The sequence below is a fragment of the Enhydra lutris genome, unplaced genomic scaffold (assembly GCF_002288905.1).
Source record: "Enhydra lutris kenyoni isolate GAN:26980312 unplaced genomic scaffold, ASM228890v2 scaffoldscaffold75, whole genome shotgun sequence".
In the NCBI taxonomy this organism is placed as follows: Eukaryota; Metazoa; Chordata; class Mammalia; order Carnivora; family Mustelidae; genus Enhydra; species Enhydra lutris.
Window position 1 is genome coordinate 3,888,178 of NW_019154159.1, and position 16,837 is coordinate 3,905,014.

Sequence of the window (16,837 nt, forward strand, 5' to 3'; positions counted from 1 at the left end):
AAGGCATTGCCTCTATTGTACTATGATGACATGAACCTGGCATAACCAACCATCCTAGCTGGCCCAGCATCCCAGAGAGGTTTTCCGAGATGCAGAAATCTCAGGACAGTTCCAGGCAAGTCAGGGTAAGTTGGTTGCCTTCCATGAAAAACAAAATCCATCAAGTCCTTCAGTGTAGCTTTCCTGTGCCTGGCCTTGGGGAGAGAGGCAGAAATCAGAGCCATAAAAGTGGGAGGTAGACCAGAGATTCACCCCACCTGCACACAATCTTCCCCGGCAGGGAAAAAGAACCAGTTCCTGGAGGAACAGACCATTCCATCAAGGTGACACTTGCTGAGTCAGCTAGCTGCTCCTGAGGGGAAACAGTGGAAACCTCTGGAAGCCAGGGAAGCAGGCTCTCATAGGCTCCTTAACTGCTAAGAGCAGCTGTGCTGGGAGAGAGCAGGCTTTTTCTGGAACAGCGGAAAAGCAGAAAACTAGGGATTGCCTCCAAATCTGAGACTTCTGCCCAGCGCCCTCAGAGGTCAGTTGGCCAGAACCCAATGTTTATAGCAATGCAGGCTGACATCCTTAAACACGTGTCCAACCACCGGAAGATGGGGGCTTATGGTGCATTTGCACGCAGGAATTCTACCCAGCACTGAAAAGAAATGAACCACGTTTCGCATGCATGAAGCTCAGAAAAAACGACGATGAGTTAAAAAAAAAAAAAAAAAGGAATAAAGGTGCAGAAGAAAATACAGGGTGACTCTATTCGACTAAAGTCAGAAATATGCAAATAAATCATACGCCATTTGGAGTAGGCACAGAGCAGTTAAAACCACAAAGAAAAGCGTGTGAATGAACAATTCAAAACACAGGACAGAGTTCCCCTTCTGGGGACAGGGGATAAAACCGGAAGGGGCAGGGGGGCTGGAGACCAGGACCCCCGCCTGTGCCTCGGGGCCAGTGGTGGGCCCACAGACAGACAGTGCCTATTTATTATTTACACCTCGATGTCTATGCATATTTCATGACGCAAGCCAGGAACCAAAAGTCAAGGCAAGATGCTAACATGGATAGACAGGGAGAGAAGGGAGGGAGAACCGGGCAGAGAGGAGCTGCCGACGTGATCTCCCAGCCAGGGGGGCACCCCCAGCCCGCCGATGGGGGTGCCTCCCAGTCCCACAAGATGCTTTGTCCTCCTGTCCCGCAGAGGGGGCCATCTCTGAGTCTGACGCCCCACCAGAGCACGGCGTAGGCCAACACATCTGCCTCCTGCCCGGGGCTCCCATGGCGTGACCCTGGGGCTCTCCCTGGGGCTGAACTGGGCTGGACAGGGGTGCTGGCCCAGCTGCTGGTGGGAAATGTCCATCAGGGCACCAGCCAACTCAGCCTGGGGGGACCTGGCCTGGCCCTACCTTCCCTCCTTCCTCATTCCCACCTACCAGCCTCAGAATGGGGGTCCCTGCTGCTCTCCCTCCACTTGGGTGCGGTGGGGACAGAGCCGAAACCCAAGGTCCTCAGGGGCCATGCCTTTTCTCTCCACCAGGGGGTATGGGGCATGCAGAAACGCCATCCTGTCCCCTTTGGCCAAACCCTAATCTGTGCCGCTCTCCATTTGCCCCAGGAGGGACGCCCTAGAAGCCCACTCAGCCTGCAGGTGCACGCGGCAGGAGAGCACCACGGGCCTGTCTTCTCTCTCCCTCGGTCTACACAGACCATCCTGACGGGTGCTTTATGGGACCCCCTGGAGGCTGGTCCTGGGAGCTGGGCTGTGCATCCTGCCTCGGGGGACTCCTCCCCACTCCCCAAGAAACCGAGATCCTGCCGGTCCGGCTCTGCTTCCCTGTGATGCTGGGCTGAGCTCTCCAGGACACCCCCAGAGCCCATGGTGCCCCACTCCTCCACACCCACCCTGGGATCTAGCCGCTCTGCTGCTCTGCAACGGACCCAACTCCAGCACATTTGTTCGGTTCTACGGAGCACTGCGCGAAAATGCTGTGAAATCAGGTCCTGGCACTAATATCACGCTCTGCCCATCCGTCTGCTTTTATGTCCAGCGCAGAGGGGAAAGGAGAGGAACCAGGGCAGGCGGGGGCGGGGGGGGAGGGCTGGGGCCACGGTTGGAGTTTCCAGTCCAGGGAATGGGGAGGGAGGAGGCGCAGAGGGAGGCCACGTGGCCCAGCAGTGCGGGGGTGGGGGGGCAGAGAGCACGTGTGAAAGGACGGGGCTCCCAGACTCCTGCCCGGGCTGGTGCATCTTTGGGCCTGGGCCTGCTGGTCTCACTAATGCCACCAGCAGAGAGCAGCTTCTCTGGGGCCAGAGGAGGAGGGAAAGGGGAGAAGGGTGAGGAGGAAGGGAAGAGGGGGAGCGGGGGAGACGTGGAAGAATGATAGAAGAAGAGGGAAGACAGGAGGGGAAGCAGGAGGGAAGGGAGGAGGGGCAGGGAGGGAATTAAGGAGGGGAGGGGAGAAGAGGGAAGGGAGGAAGGGAGAGGGGAAGGAGGGGAAGAGCCATCCATGGGCCAAGGCCAGACCCTTTCCCTCTGACAGCTGCTCTGAAGGGGGTCCATGGGTCCCAGAACCCCAGCCAACCTCCCCTCCCTCACCAGCTCCACTCCGAGGTCTCTGGACTATGAAACCCTCAAACACGAGTCTTCCCACACCACCCCCAAACCCCCGCCATGCGCACGGGTGCGCAGGAGAACAGGCACATACGGCCCCAGCCACCCTACTCCCACCCCTCGTCCCACCGACAGGGCTTCCTCCCCGCAGCTCCCTCGGCCTCTCAGGGGTCGGGTCGAAGGGAGACTCTTCCATGCCAGCGGCTCCTCCTGCCCCCCCAGGAGGCCTGATGGGGGAGGAATGAGGACGGGAGCACAGGGATAGGAGCAGGCAGCACAGCCCGGTCAGGCGGCAGAGCTCAGCGGCAGGCAGGGCTCCGGGGTCACCGGGAGGAGACCAAGCCCCGGGCACCGCCGGACGCGTGCTGCCCACCTCGCAGAGAGGGTGTCCCCTCCAGGAGAGGGTGTCGGGCAGCTGGGATGAGGCCATCTCCAGCTGACCACCCCCCGACTGGTGTCGCTTATTTTAAGTAAGCACAACTCCGGCCAGCACGACCATCTGCATTGTTTGTCTGACTCAAAGGGAGAAAAAAGCAGCCGGACGAGGCGGGAGGCGGGTGCCAGGAGTGGAAACCGGCCGAACCCACCCGGAGCTCAGGACCAGCCGCTGCCTTGCCCTAAATGTAACCAGCTGGAAATCTTTTTTAAGTCCCATCCTACTGAACCTTTTGAAATAAAGATTTGCCTTTTACTGGGAGATGTGCATTTCATTGTGAAGAGCGAGCTGAGCAGACTCCCGGCTTTGACTGCAAACCCAGGGAAGCTCCTGGCGTGGGCACCCCCCAGCGCTGCCCCTGGGCTGAGGGGCTGGTTCCCAGCCGGTGGGCACACAGGCTTCCTGGAAGCCAGCAGGAGACCGAGAGAGCCAACCGTGACAGAAAGGTGCCCCACCAAGAAAATAAATAAGACGTTCTTGCTCCTGCGGGACAGGCCCCGCGATCACGGGAGCCCACAGCCGGGCTCCCAACCCTCCACTGCATCTCGGGCCTGAGAGCAGGGCCCTCCTCGTGGGCTGTGTGTGAGGCGCAGCTGGACAGCCACGGACTGTGGCCCCACAGTAAACAGGAAACGTGCTCTCCGTGGGGATGGCGGTCACCAAAGCACATGGAAGTAGAGGTCACAAGCACGCAAGAAACACCGCATTCGACTCCGTGAGCCTGTGTGAGAGGCCAGCTGTGGGGAGCAGAGCCCGGCCCTCCCCGACCTCATGATCTCCGTGGAGATCCCCGACAGAAAGGGGGACCCAGTGCGGGGCAACTCCAGGCCCAGATGACACAGGGCAGAGGTGCAGAGAAGGGAGAGGGAATGTAGGGCTAAGAGCCCCTGGGCCCTGGCCTGGCCGGCTCCTGCCTGGGAGGGGGCCTGCTGAGCTCCCCACCCCACCACGATGCCGTGACGGCGTCAGGATAGAAACCAAACCCCCGAAGCCTTCTTCCCCAAGGAGGCAAACGGGTCCTCACTGACCGCCGGCCACCTGTTTTCTGAGCTAGCTTGCCTAACTGATTCCTCGTCCTGTTGCCAAAAGAGCACTTTTTCATCCTTTTCACCATTTTTATCTCAACGGCCATGCGAGCCAGCCGCCAGGGGACGGATCGGCTGAGTTAGCGTCCTTTGTTCTGGGCCTGTACGGACGTACGACCTGGATGTGGCCGCACCGGCCTGGCCCTGTAGGGGGGTGACAAGAGCCAGCCCTCCTGCCCCAGGTCCAGGGGCCACGTCTACCCCTCCACTCCCTGGGCCCAGCTCAGTGGGACCGGGATGCGCCGTCCGCGTGAGCCGGGATGTCAGCCCACTGAAAACGAGCTAGAGGAAAGCCCGTCTCTCCCTTGGAAGCGAGTTTATGGGTCAGGCCATCATGGCTCCACCAGGGCCCAGACAAAATGTAGAAAATTCAGGCTGCAATGTCGTCCACACCCACACGCTGTCCCCAACAGTGGGACAATGCTGTCACCCGTCTGCCGGTCCCACGGTCCCCCAGGGTTTGTGGAGAGAGCGGGCAAAGGGGGAGGAGCCGGCCTCTGGCTGTCCACCTGACTCCTAACTCCCACCCATCGCCTCGTCTCCTCTCTCCCTGCTCTGAACTCCCAGGACGGCCCTAACGTGCCAGGAGAAAGCGGGGCTCTGTGAGCGCATCACAGGGAGACAGAGCCCTCCGGGCTGATGACAACCCCCCCCCCCCGACAACATACTGATCGTTCCGGGAGCTTCCTGCTTCCTGAGTGTGACGGGCCCAGGGGCAGAAGGACAATGGGGGAAAATGGACCCATCAACCCACACTATTCTCGACATGCGTGCCGCTACGTTGCCCACAGAATCCATCCTCCGTCCATTCAAAGACAAGGGAGCCACGGAGCCACGTTCCTGAGGAAGTGGAGACGCTGCTTCACTTTGCCCCAGGGGCCTGCACACGCGGAGGTGGGCACGGCCCTGCTGGCATCCCCGGGTTGGGGTTCCACGGGCTGCTGTCCCCAGGGTGGCCAGCGTGTGGTTTCATCAGAGGCTCGCCTGGGGAAGGAGCCACTTCCTAGTTCCCACTGGCCATCAGTGTAACTCCCTTCCTTGCGGTCACAGTCCCTCACGTCCTGTGGGCTGTTGGCTGGGGCGGCCGGCAGCACCCGGCAGCCCCCCACAAACCCTGCTCTCTCATCCCCACGCCTCTGCTCCGACTGCCCATCCAGGAGCAGGGTCCTCCCGAGCATCCTCGTGGCTTCTGAGCTCCAGGAGGCATGAAGGTGGGATGGTCAGGAGGCCAAGGCTCCAGGGCCCTCCTGACCCCCACGCCCTGGGGCTCTCAGAGAAGACGCTCACCTGCTTCACCCCTTCCTGCCCCCAGCAGGGCTCTAGGGACAGACCCCGGGGACGGCGACAAGTTCTTTGGCTTCAGGTGGCACCGTGGGCTCCAGAGGCCCCATATCACAGGCCCGGTGGCTCCCTCTCAGCCACCAGCACCCCACAAAGTGTAGGTGGGATGTGAAGATTCATGACTAGCCCAGAGAAGCCGGCGGGTGGCCTCTGGGCCACTCCAAACCCATCTTCTGTCTTGGGGGTTTTCCGATAGGCCTCAGGGACCTAGAGCTGCAGCTCCAGGAGAGAGCGAGGAGCAAGACAGCAGTCAGGAAAAATCCTATGAAAAAGGAAACATTTCAATAAAAGGTGTTAAAAGATAAAGCAGAGATACACTTTTAAACATTTCTCATTTGTTTTCCTAAAGGTCGCGACAACGGGCTTGTAGAAGAGCGGACGGTGCGCTTTAGAAAGGTGATTTTTGACTATCTCCTGAGTAGCACCCCGGCCCCCCGCAGCCCACCCCCATTTATGGAGGTGGCTTTTCCAGCCCCCACTGGCGGCCCATCCGCCAGGGCGGTGACCGGGGGACAGGGCTTCACAGGCGGGCGACCCAGACACGCGCGGAGCCACCCGGCCTCCCTAGGCTCGTCGCGCTTACCCGACGCCAGCCCCTCGTTCCGGGGCTGCAAAGCTTCTGATCCCTGCAGAGGCAAAGGAACCAAAGGAATATTTGCAAAAAGCTGAGCTTAGTAAATATTTTATACCCGTTAATGCGATGGCTCGAAATGGTGTGCGGGCTTGGCCCAGGGGTGGGGGCACATGCCACGAAACATGAAGAGGGTCCCCAGGGGGTCCCCGCCAGTGGCGAGCTGAACTCGCCCCCCCAATTCTCAGCATGCCGGCCAGGACTCACTCACCCCAGATACCCCCTGTGTCCCCTTGATGGCCTTCAGACTCTGGCTTGGCATCCAGGAGAGGCTAAAAGGAGCAAAACATGAAGTCCTGGGGCCCGGGGCCCTTCCTAAGAAGGGAAACGTTCCCTGAGCTCAGTTAATGTTGTTCTCAAAGTGGGGTCCCTGGAGCAAAGGCCGGATGAAATGTGGAATCTCGGGCCGCACCCAAGACACCACGGAGTGAGATGCTCTGGGCACGGGACCCCGCGACTGGGCTGACCAACCCCTCCAGGAGACTCAGACACAAGATCAGAGCCAGGCGCTGGGGGAAGGGGGGCCAGTGGGTCCTGGGTGAGAGTGGCGGGGGTTCCCAGCTGGCGGCCGCCATGGTCTGGCTGCATTGCTACAAGTGCATTTCATAGCTGGGGGGTTGCAAATGCACCCCCCATCCCCAGCAGAGGGGGTGTGGGAAGGAGCCAAGGGAGTGTGGCCACTCAGAGCTGGGCGGCGCCAAAACTGCAAATCTGGGAGCCCCCACTGCCCCTCCCCACTGCCGGGGGCCTGGAATCTTGGGTGGGGCCGGGCATTTGGGGACTAAGCAGGAAGGCGGGAGCCCCGCTACAGTTGGAGGGAAGGAGAGAGCCGAGTCCACCCCTCACCGGCCTGCCAGGGCACCTACACTGGACTGTGTTCCTTCTGTGACACTGTCCTTGGCCTGACCCTTCAGGCGGGAGTCACTTTCCTCGGCAGGAAGCAGGAGCGGCCAGAGGCGGGGGAGGTGGGAGGGGCAGGGGGTCTGCAGAAGAGGGACAGCAGCCCAGCAAGAAGCCTCCACACGCCCCACCTGGCCCCAGGCCCCTCTGCCCATGGGCCCCATCTCAGGGGGCTCCGCCACGCCCCCCCCAGGACTCCGTGCTGTACTTCCCCGAGGGAGGGGCCTTCCTTGCCGACAGAGGCTTCCCTCCCAGGTCAGGTCGGAGTAAAACTCAGAGGAGGGATCCTGAGGCCCAAGACTAACAGGGAGCTGGGGAAAGGGCATAACCCCACCGTGCTTCCCTCCCTGGAGGATTCGCGCCAGAAAGTTCCTCTATCAGCTTGATGAGTCGGTGGTGCCAGTGGAAGAGAGAAGCTCTCCTGGGCCTGGTGAGAAGGGGGCAGGGGGTGGGTGTTCTGTCTTCCTTCTGGAGGGCCCTGAAGGGAGGGGACATGGCCTGGGGGAGGGCAGGGATGACGTTAGGAACAGCAGGACCCCAGGAGGGACGCGGGGTTGGGGGGGAGGGCAGGGTGCAGTGGGGGGACAGGGGAGGGCTGGCACAGATGCCAGCAGATGTCTCAGATGCCACTGTGGGTTGCCGTAAGGAGGTGCCCCGACTCTCCCTCCTGAGGATCAGTGGCAGCCAAAGCCATTAGCCACGAAAATGAGATGGAAGGGAAGGGCCTGGTCAGCAACCAATAGCAGGTTAAGCAGGTCGGGCAGGAGAGGACCCAGCAGAGGATGCCAGGGTCCAGCCACTGACGTCTCGGAATCTCTCCTGCCCCACCAGGGCCCCGCTCTCACCACCACAGTCTGGGCTCAGTGTGGCCCAAGAGAACCGTGGGGACTCCCAGGGGCGGCTGTGCGGACAGCACCAAGGGAAGGCAGTCCCCAGGGGGCTGGAGGTCCCCGGGGGCTGCACGGAGGGTGGGAGTCCAGGGGCATGGCTCAGAGGACATGGGAGGCCCAGGGCAGGGGAGGAGCAGAGGAATCAGGCTCAGAAAGGCCGGGCCAGGTCACTGCAAGGGTAGGTGAGCCTGCCTTCCCATCTGAGCAGCCCCTGCCTGAGACTCAGAACGTGCGAGAGGTGTGCAGGGGCCTGCTTCTGGGGCAGTCCCACCGTCGCCGAGAGCGGCAGCCCCCACCAGGGCAGGGGTGGAACCCCCCACACTGCACTTCCACTACCGCAAGTTTGAGGACACGAGTGCTATGTGGCCTCAAGCAGGCCACTGGACCTCTCTGGGCCCCTCAGAGGGATCTACGAAATCAGTGGTGCTAGACGGAGGGCTTGTGCAAAGCCTGGCCATAGCGCGGATGCGGCCGGCCTGGCCAAGGGTGTACAATCTGTTTACAGGGAACAGCAACGACCCTCCTGAGCCAGTAAGAGCCCCTCCTGGATTTCTGCGTCTCAGCAACAAACACATGTCCCATGAAGGAGAGGCAGAGGGCAACCACGCTGGGGCAGCGGACCATGCGCCTCCATCTCTCCATCGCTGACCCGGGGCCCTGGTCCCCTTTCCCCCGGAGACACTCTGGGTGTCCCCCGACCCTGGGTGTCCCCCGACCCGGCCCCTCCGAGATCTAGGCAGAACCCACAGGTCTCCGTCCCATGAGGCATGGGCCTGGGTCAGGAGCCAGCCCCCTGCAAGGACTTTACGGCAGCTCTGGGCCACTCTGTCCTCGCCTTGAAACAGGAACGGGAACAGCAGAAGAGCACAGGAAAGGGCTGAGTCCCTGTGTGCCTCAGTTTCCCTCATGTGCAGCGCAAGGCAGCATGGAGTCAGCCTCACCCTGAGAAGGAGCCTGGCACTTCTAGGATCTCAACAAGGAGCTTCGTCATCTTCCGTGGACCCCAAAGAAGGATCCAGATAATGGACACGCACCAGGACACGGGCTTCAGCAGGACCTATGCTGAGACTGGAGCCCACGGGGACACTCCGCGCCGCCCTGCGCAGGGACAACGCACGTCTCTGCAAAGGGATTCACGTAAAGAACAAGGCAACAGGTGTTTAAGTGAAAGTCTGCAACACACGCTCACAGCCCCATGCTTGACAGGAGCGGGAAGGCAGAAGCAGTCAGGCGTCGAGGCACGAAAGGAGACGCGAAATGTGGCCCAGCCACACCGCAGACTGTTCCTCAGCCATGCAAAGGCACGGACTCGGACACGTCCTGCAACACGGATGGGCCCGGAGAACACGGCGCCCCGAGGGCAGAATCAGACCACACGCTGGACGATTCCATCCACATGAAACGTCCCGGGAGGGCGGCTCCAGAGACAGAGGGAAGGCTGGTGGCCGCCAGGGGTGGCCACTGAGGCCGTTCAGGAAGTAGACAGCGGCGGTGCCAGCAGACACGGCCAGGCACGAGACACTGCGGACTTTACCATGGTTTGTCTAATGTACGCGGGTTCCACCCCAACGACATGAAATGAAGACCACAACGCGGTAAGAAAGTGGGCTCCGGCTGGGTGCAGGATGGGGGTCTCAGGGCTACCGTCGGGGAACGGTCCCAGCGACCCCACCAAGTACAGAAGTTACTGCCCCTCTTCCACACGTAAAGGAATCGAAGCCCAGAGAGGGTGAGCGACCTGTCCCAGGCCACCCACTACTAAGGGATGTAGTGGGATTTGACCCCACTGTCTAGCTCTGGGAGAGTTGAGTTGGGGGAGGAGCCTAGGGAAGAGGGTGGCGGGACGTGGGCAAGGGACGGAGAGTGACCTACAGCGGCTGAAGGGTGGGCAGAGAGCGACCTACAGCGGCTGCCCAGCCCTGAGCCCACACCGGTGCAGACACCGGGATCACACTCTACCTGGCGTCCAGGGGACCTTCTGGAAGGCGACCTGGAGCCTGTCACGCCCCCTCCTCCACCCTGACACCCCCATGTTCCCACTTCCCTTCTGCCTGGAGCAGGGGGACTGGCCCCCCTGAATAGAGCTGCCCCCGACAACAGGAAAACCCCAGCACCCGGTCCACACCAAGCTCTGTGGGAACAGCCATGTGTTGCAATCTGTCAGCAAAGGTTTCGCTTTGTAACTGGTCAGAAAGGAAGGAAGGAAGGAAGGGAGGGAGGGAGGAAGGAAGAAAAAGAAAAAGGTGTTTTCTAGCATCATTACCAACAGAAGAACACATAGGATCAATTCTCCCAACCCCTTCAGGCCTAGGACACGGCCATGGCGCCCCGCACAGGGGTCTGAGGACTGACGTCACAGGGGGTGACCCCACAGCCTCCCTGGGATGCCCAGAGTCCTCACGCCCACCACAGTGAAGCGGACCACCCCCCTACCTCCTGCCCTAGACTCCTCTGCCCACCTGCCTGCCCTTGTCCCACCCTGAAGCCTGCATGGACTCAGCCACCCCGTCCCCTGGGAGGCAGGGCTGACCCCCCACCGGGGTGACCCTCCCTCCCCAGTGGACCCCTCGTCCACGGTAGTGGGCTGACTGTTGACGACAAGGGAGTGCTTGTGGGCTGCCTGTGCCAAGAGCCCCCCGGCTTCACCTAGTGCCAGGTGCTCTACCTGGGCACCCCTGGACCCTCGGGAAATGCTCGGGAATCCCTCAAGCTCTGTGAGCTCCGGCCCGGTGCCGGCTGTGGGGAGGGGGCTACAAGACCCCTGAGCAGCCCCTAGGCAGGGACACCCAGCCCAGAGCCCTGGGACAGAAAGGACCCCGCAGAACACAAGCAGGCCTGGGCCTCCTCCCAATTCAGCCCCAGGTGGACAAGCAAAGCCCCACCAGGGGCCTGGAGCAGATGGGGCAGGCTCCGGAGCCCTGCCCGGCCCACCATCTGTCCTGAGAGCCGGCCCATCTGCCCGGGCAGCCCCCCCTCCCAGCCCACCATCTGCCGGCCTGCTTGGCCCTCCTCCTGGCTTCCCCAGGGCCCTCGGGAAGGGATGGTGCAGGAGCCAGAGCCCGGACCTAGCTGCCTCCGCCCGACCCCACCTGGCACCCCTGAGGGGAAGGGGACAGCAAGAACCCGGCCAGGGCAGGGCCACCTCCCCGGAGGCTGCTCCATGACTGGGGGGTGCCAGGGGAAGGACAGGAGGGCCTCGCCCCTGGAGGAGGCAGCAGCCATACCCTCCTCTTCAAGCAAGGCCTGGCATCCCTGCTGAAAAGGCCTTGACTGGCCCCTTGTCCAGGCCTTCCCTGCCCACCCGGCTTGCCCACTCCACCCCTTCCTGGCAGCTCCTCCAGGGTCCCTGAGAAAGGAGAAGAGGAATCTCCCCCCAGACCCCCGAGGACAGGCCAGTGAGGGCGGACTGGCACTAGAAAGCCCTGCTCTGCCTCTAAGGCCCAGCAGCCAGGCCCCCGTGTCGGCGACCCCAAATCCCCCTGCCGCTCGCTCCCGAGGAGCCCGGTGCCGAGAGGGCCAGGCCTGCCTTTGGAAGCCCACCTTGGGTGCGGGGCCTCGCGGGGCCCTAGGGGGGCAGTGGCTGAGTCGTGATGACAGATGCACCCAAGAGGTCATGCAATGCGGCCTCAGACCCTCCCTCTGCTTTGGGCCCTTTGCTCATGAAACCCCCCGGCTCCCCACGTCCTCCCTGGATCTCCTCACAGTGTGACATGATCACTCGGCCACAGAAGAAATGTGGGGTGCGTGAGCTCTACCTGGTGAGGGGGAGAGGGAGAGAAGGACCTACCAGGCCCTCTGGCTTCCTCCTGGAGGGTCAGACAGGGAAGCAGGTCCACGGTGCAGCCCAGCAGGGGGTCAGTCCCTCTGTCTGGTCCCACAGCACCCCCGACTCCCCATCCTGCCCTCAGAGCCCCAGGATGGCCCCCAGCAGGGAAGGCGGTGAGGGGCTGGAACACAGGAGCCCTCAGCTGCTGCTGCAGACCCCTCCCTCCCCAGGGCCAAGCGGCCGATAGGGATGTGCCCCACCTTCCATCCATCAAGACCCTCAAGCAGGAAGAGCTTCCTTTTGCCACTGGGGTGGGAGTGATGCCTGAGCTAGACCCAGAGAGATTTAAGAGGCCCAGTGATCACACTTAATGTGTGGACCTTGTTGGGAACCCAGTTTAAACAAACCAGCGGCAGAAAGATACTTCCTAGGTCATCTGAGACGTCAGTCACAGTTACAGACTATAACTGTACAGTCCGTAGGTCTGCACGGGGCATTAGCCCATAGGGAGGAATTCCTGCTGATTTTGATACTGTGTTACCAGAGCTGTAATTATGTCACGCAGGATGCCTTCCTGGTGACCCGCCACTCACCAGGCCCCCTGGAGCCAGGGACGCCCCTTCCTGCCGTCTACCACACTCGTCCACCCCCCCATTTCCACCCGGGGCAGGAAGCTGGAACCCCAGGTGCACCCACCAGCTGGCCTCCTCACTCTGCAAGAGCCACCTGCCCCCGGGCCTCAGCGGGATGACCAACAGACACCGGTTCTCCTTGTAGGAGCAGGCGGAGGAGACCCCCAGCAGCAGGGCTCTGCGGCTGTCACCATGGCCGGCACAAGCGTGCTGGGGTTGGGGACTGCACCAGCAAACCCACATCCACGCACCCTGGGGGGCACAGGGGACTCTGTCCTCCCTTAGCCCCAGGGCCTGGCCAGGAGCAATGGGCCTTGGAGCCAAGTGGGTTCAAAGTGGGGGAGGCCCCAGCAGCGCGGAGCGTGAGGCCGGCAGATCGGTGGCTGGACAGCGCCACCTGGTGTCCTTCTTGGAGACTACAAAGCCCGGGGACCTTTTTGTTCCTGATCTGTGGTTTTCCCTCAAGGGATTTCTTTCCCTCTTCCCAGCAGGGCTCCGTGACTATAAGAATGCCCTGCCCTCTAATCAGACGCTGCTGAGATATGGCTACTTATCAGAGGGCCCAACCCCCGCACTTCAAACAGGACAGGACAATAAATCCTCCGACAGTCCCCAGGGAGCCTCCTGCACGCCAGCCCCCGGGTCACCAGCGGCCCCAGGGAGTCACCCTTCCTCCCGTTCCTGGTGTGCCACCTCTGGGGGGGGAGAATCAGAAATCCCTGGCCAACGACGGACAGATCAAGCCTAAAGTGAAGACTATTGGTTAAAACATGCTAAATACATAAAATAAATATGTAGAAAAAGAGAAAACAAAATCTTCCTAGAAATCCCCTGGACGTAATAGGCCCCCACCTCTACTTTGGAAAGTGTTCGTGAAAAGAAGCGAATTAAGGCTATTCCTTGTTGAGCGGCGTCCCAGGGTAATCTGCAAGGCCAGCTGAAGGGGACTGTTTGGTTTTATTAACGGGAGGATTCTAGCTCCTCCGGCAGATAGACGATGCCATTCGGAAATCGCCATTTTGCAAGCTCTCGTGACCTAGTTATTTCTTGCAACGGTCATGGGAGGATGAGACCATGGATGAGAGGTGTCCGCGAAGAGCTGGGGTGTGCCCCGCGGACGGGCGGACCAGCATCGCAGGTGAGCCTCAGAGGGAGACACACGCCCGCCCAGGAAGGGGTCTGGCAGAGAGACGAGCCTGCGTCCCATCAGGTTCCCAGCTAGACTTCTGTTTCCAGGAGAGGTGGGGACAAAGTAACGCCTCGGGCGGCGATCAGCTCAGTGGGATGGAGAAGGGGCAGATGCCGGCCGGACAGCGGATCCGGCTTCCACAAGTCACGGCAGGAGGGAAACTGGTGATGGGGGGGGGGGGGGGGATGCCTGAGCTAGACGCAGAGATTTAAGAGGCCCAGTGATCACACTTAATGTGTGGACCTTGTTGGGAACCCAGTTTAAACAAACCAGCCTCAAAAAGATACTTCCGAGGCCATCTGAGACGTCAGTCACAGTTACAGACGGGGCATTAGCCCGGAGGGAGGAGTTCCTGCTGATTTTGATGCTGTTTGTTACCAGAGCTGTAATTCTGTCACGAAGTTTCCGCATTTGGAGGAGCAAAACCACAGACTGTCCGCTCGGGGTCGGAGGATACCGCAGCCCCAGAGAACAGCAAAGCTCAAGGAGACAATAAAACAAACGTGATCGTCAGTGACCGTCCTGTCAGGGTGACCTTGCACAGGAGAGCATACTGTGCATTCTATCTCCTGGGGATTATGAAATCTTCCATTATACAAATTTTTTAAAAGACACGTCCTGCCTCCTGCGAACTTCACCCGACATGAACGTCCTGGTAGAAGCATCATCACAGAAGCTGACCCACCCTGCATCCCGGAACCCCATCTCCTCCCTTTCTCAGGGGCCTGTCTTGGGGAGGGAACATCTCTGGCGTCATAGTTTATGGTCCGTGTGTCCCTGAGTCTGTAGGGCTCCTGCAACGGGGCTGGGCCCCTGGGTGGAGTCTCTGCCCCATCCCCCACAAGCTCCAGCACCCTGGGTCCCTGAGCAGCCCGAGCCAGCTGTTCGTCCCTATGATAAGGATTTGATGATTCTGCACCACCTTATCCTTCCCAGAAACCAGCTTAGATATGGTTGGTTAAAAACAAAACAACAAAAAAAACCTCTCAGCTGGCAAAGCACTTTCTCTAACCACCAAGACCCCCTGTCCTTCCGCCCACCAAGGTGCGCCATTAATATCCCTGAGAGCAAAGATACACCACGCCTTCCACACGCCAGGGGGCTTCACGGCTGTGCCCCCAAGCAGGGGCCTCCGAGGGTCACTCCTTCCCTGTCCCCCACCTACTCTCAGACCCAACCAACCTGTCCAGGAGGGTCCTGGGTTTCAGATCTCCATCTATGCCCCCAGCCTTCAGAAAGCACCTCCCCCACTGCCTGTCACACAGCAGGTGGCCCCATCCGTGCTGGCCAGTGTGACAGGCTGAGATGGAGGGTCACAGAGACGCATGTAAATTAAGGTGTCCTGCTGTGGCCGCATTACAGGGGACACAAGTCCAGCCTCCAGGGAGATTTCCTGAACCTTCCCCTGGAGGGTCTCTGCCGCGGGAGCACGCTCTCTCTCCTGCCCTCCCTCGGACCCGGACCCAGGTGGGTCACGGTGGCCGACAGTGCAGTTCTTGACTTCGGCCCCGCACACTTCCCCTGGCCACCGGGAGGGGACTCTGTGACAACAGCAGCGCCTATGTAAAGGGGGTTCTCTGCCTAAAGACCTTTGCTGCCCAAGAGGAATGCCATCCTCCCGTAGGCGGGGGCAAGGAGTTGGAGCAGGTGTAGCAGGGACGTGTTACCGTCCCTTATCTGCCCGGCGTGGCCAAAGGTAGCCCCTTATCTGCCTGACATGCCCCTTCTTCATTACCTGGGCACGCGGCACCAGGGTGGCTATCAAACAGCTGACTCTGGAGGTAGCAAGTGCTCTGAGCTCCCCTGATGGAAGGTCCTGTGACAGTGGCCCTGATGGACCCAGATGCCATCTGTCTTCTTCCTGCTGCCTGGCGTCAGGAAGGGCCCTGGACGGGCCTGGCCCTCGGGCAAAGTCAGCACCGCCACGCCCCCAACCAGGGTGGTCGGCCTCGTGCCGGGAGTCAGGAGAGGGACGGGCACCCCTTACACTGTGCAGACAGCCCTAGACACAGCCCCTGGTCCACCTGCCCCCCAGGGCTGCGGGGCCCTCCACACCACCACCCACCCCCAAGGCTACAGGCCCCTCCACACCCCTGCGCAGCAGAGCTCAGCTGCTGGGACAAGATGGAAAGCCTCGAAGCCAGCACACCCCAGAAACACACTTTGGGGAGGTTCCAAGCCTGAGTTCTCCTGGAGACCGTGGCTGGGGCCAGAGGCCCAGACTAGCTGGAGTTCTGAGGAGAAAGCAGAGGGAAAGATTGATGCCTGAAACACCTAGGGGACAATGACAAAGTTCCAGGAAAAAAAAAAACCTTCATGGACTAGCTGCAGGGGAGACGGACTTGCAAGGGGGTGGTGGCCGGCAGCGGGCTCCCCCCCGGGGGCGCTGGGGAGGGCTCAGCCACAGACGGGACCGAGGGTTGACCAGCCTGGCCAGCCAAGGCCAGGAAGAGGAGGGTCCTGGACACACCACCCCCCGCCCCAAGACACACGCAGAGTCAGGGTCACTGGGGGATTGAGGTGGGAAGGCAGGAGTGTACCCTCAGGTCCCCTTGCTCTGTTCCCCTCTGCCTTCCTGCACCAACCAGCTGACAGCGCCGCTGACTCCCCCACCCACACAGCCCTGCCTTGTCCTCCAGGGGTCAAGGTCCCTGAGAGGGTGGGAAATGCCCACCCAGGCCTTTGCTGCCCAGGGAGAAAACTCATGCTCCAACGACAGACACCGCGATGCTGAACCCCTCATTTCTCATCGTCCTCCTTGTGATGGACCTGCTGGGGTCTGCTGGCACTGAGGTGGGGGAGGGAAGCAGGACAGTCCAAGGAGGACTCCCCGAGGCGGATTCTCAGGGTTGGGGGACACTACAGGCCACAGACTCCCCAGCTCTCTCTCCACAGCACAACGAGCCTAGCATGACCTGGCGTTGGGCTGAGCACCGGGGCACCTCCCCTCTCCTCCGACACGCAGCCCTTACAGAAAAGTCCAGAGATCCAGATGAATCCGCAGGGGCAGAGGCATTACTGGAAAGTGTGGCTGGAGGGGGGACCTACATCCCAACGAGCAGCAGAGGCCACCAAGGCCGGCAGCTGGCAGGAGCGGGAGAGCTGGGCCGGGGCCACCTGCCCGAGACCCCACGCGCATCTTTCCCAGGCGACCAAGTCCTTCCCTGCTCACCTGTCCTCAGTGGGGACACAGGGCCTGTGCCTCTCGGGCTAGGGACCTGGGGCCCACCCTTCACCGCCCGGGTGCCAGAGGCAGGAAGGGCTCGGCCGATCCAAGCAAAGCGCAGACTCAGCCTCTGCCCAACCTCCCCAGCCAGGCTGGCTCCCTAGTCGTGGTCAGCGCCCACCCAGCCCCTCTGGGG

At 61.2% G+C, this 16,837-nt stretch overlaps 1 long non-coding RNA gene across 8 annotated transcripts in view; it reads right to left on the minus strand.

Annotated features, from left to right (window-relative positions):
• LOC111160453 overlaps nt 1–16,837 on the minus strand; it is a 31,073-nt gene that overhangs the window by 8,643 nt on the left and 5,593 nt on the right. For 7 of the 8 annotated variants that reach the window (XR_002641479.1, XR_002641480.1, XR_002641481.1 and 4 more), the window contains exon 2: nt 37–194. This is a non-coding gene — a long non-coding RNA (uncharacterized LOC111160453). The remainder of the gene's footprint in view (nt 1–36; nt 195–16,837) is intronic. The other variant, XR_002641477.1, reaches the window with a different exon arrangement.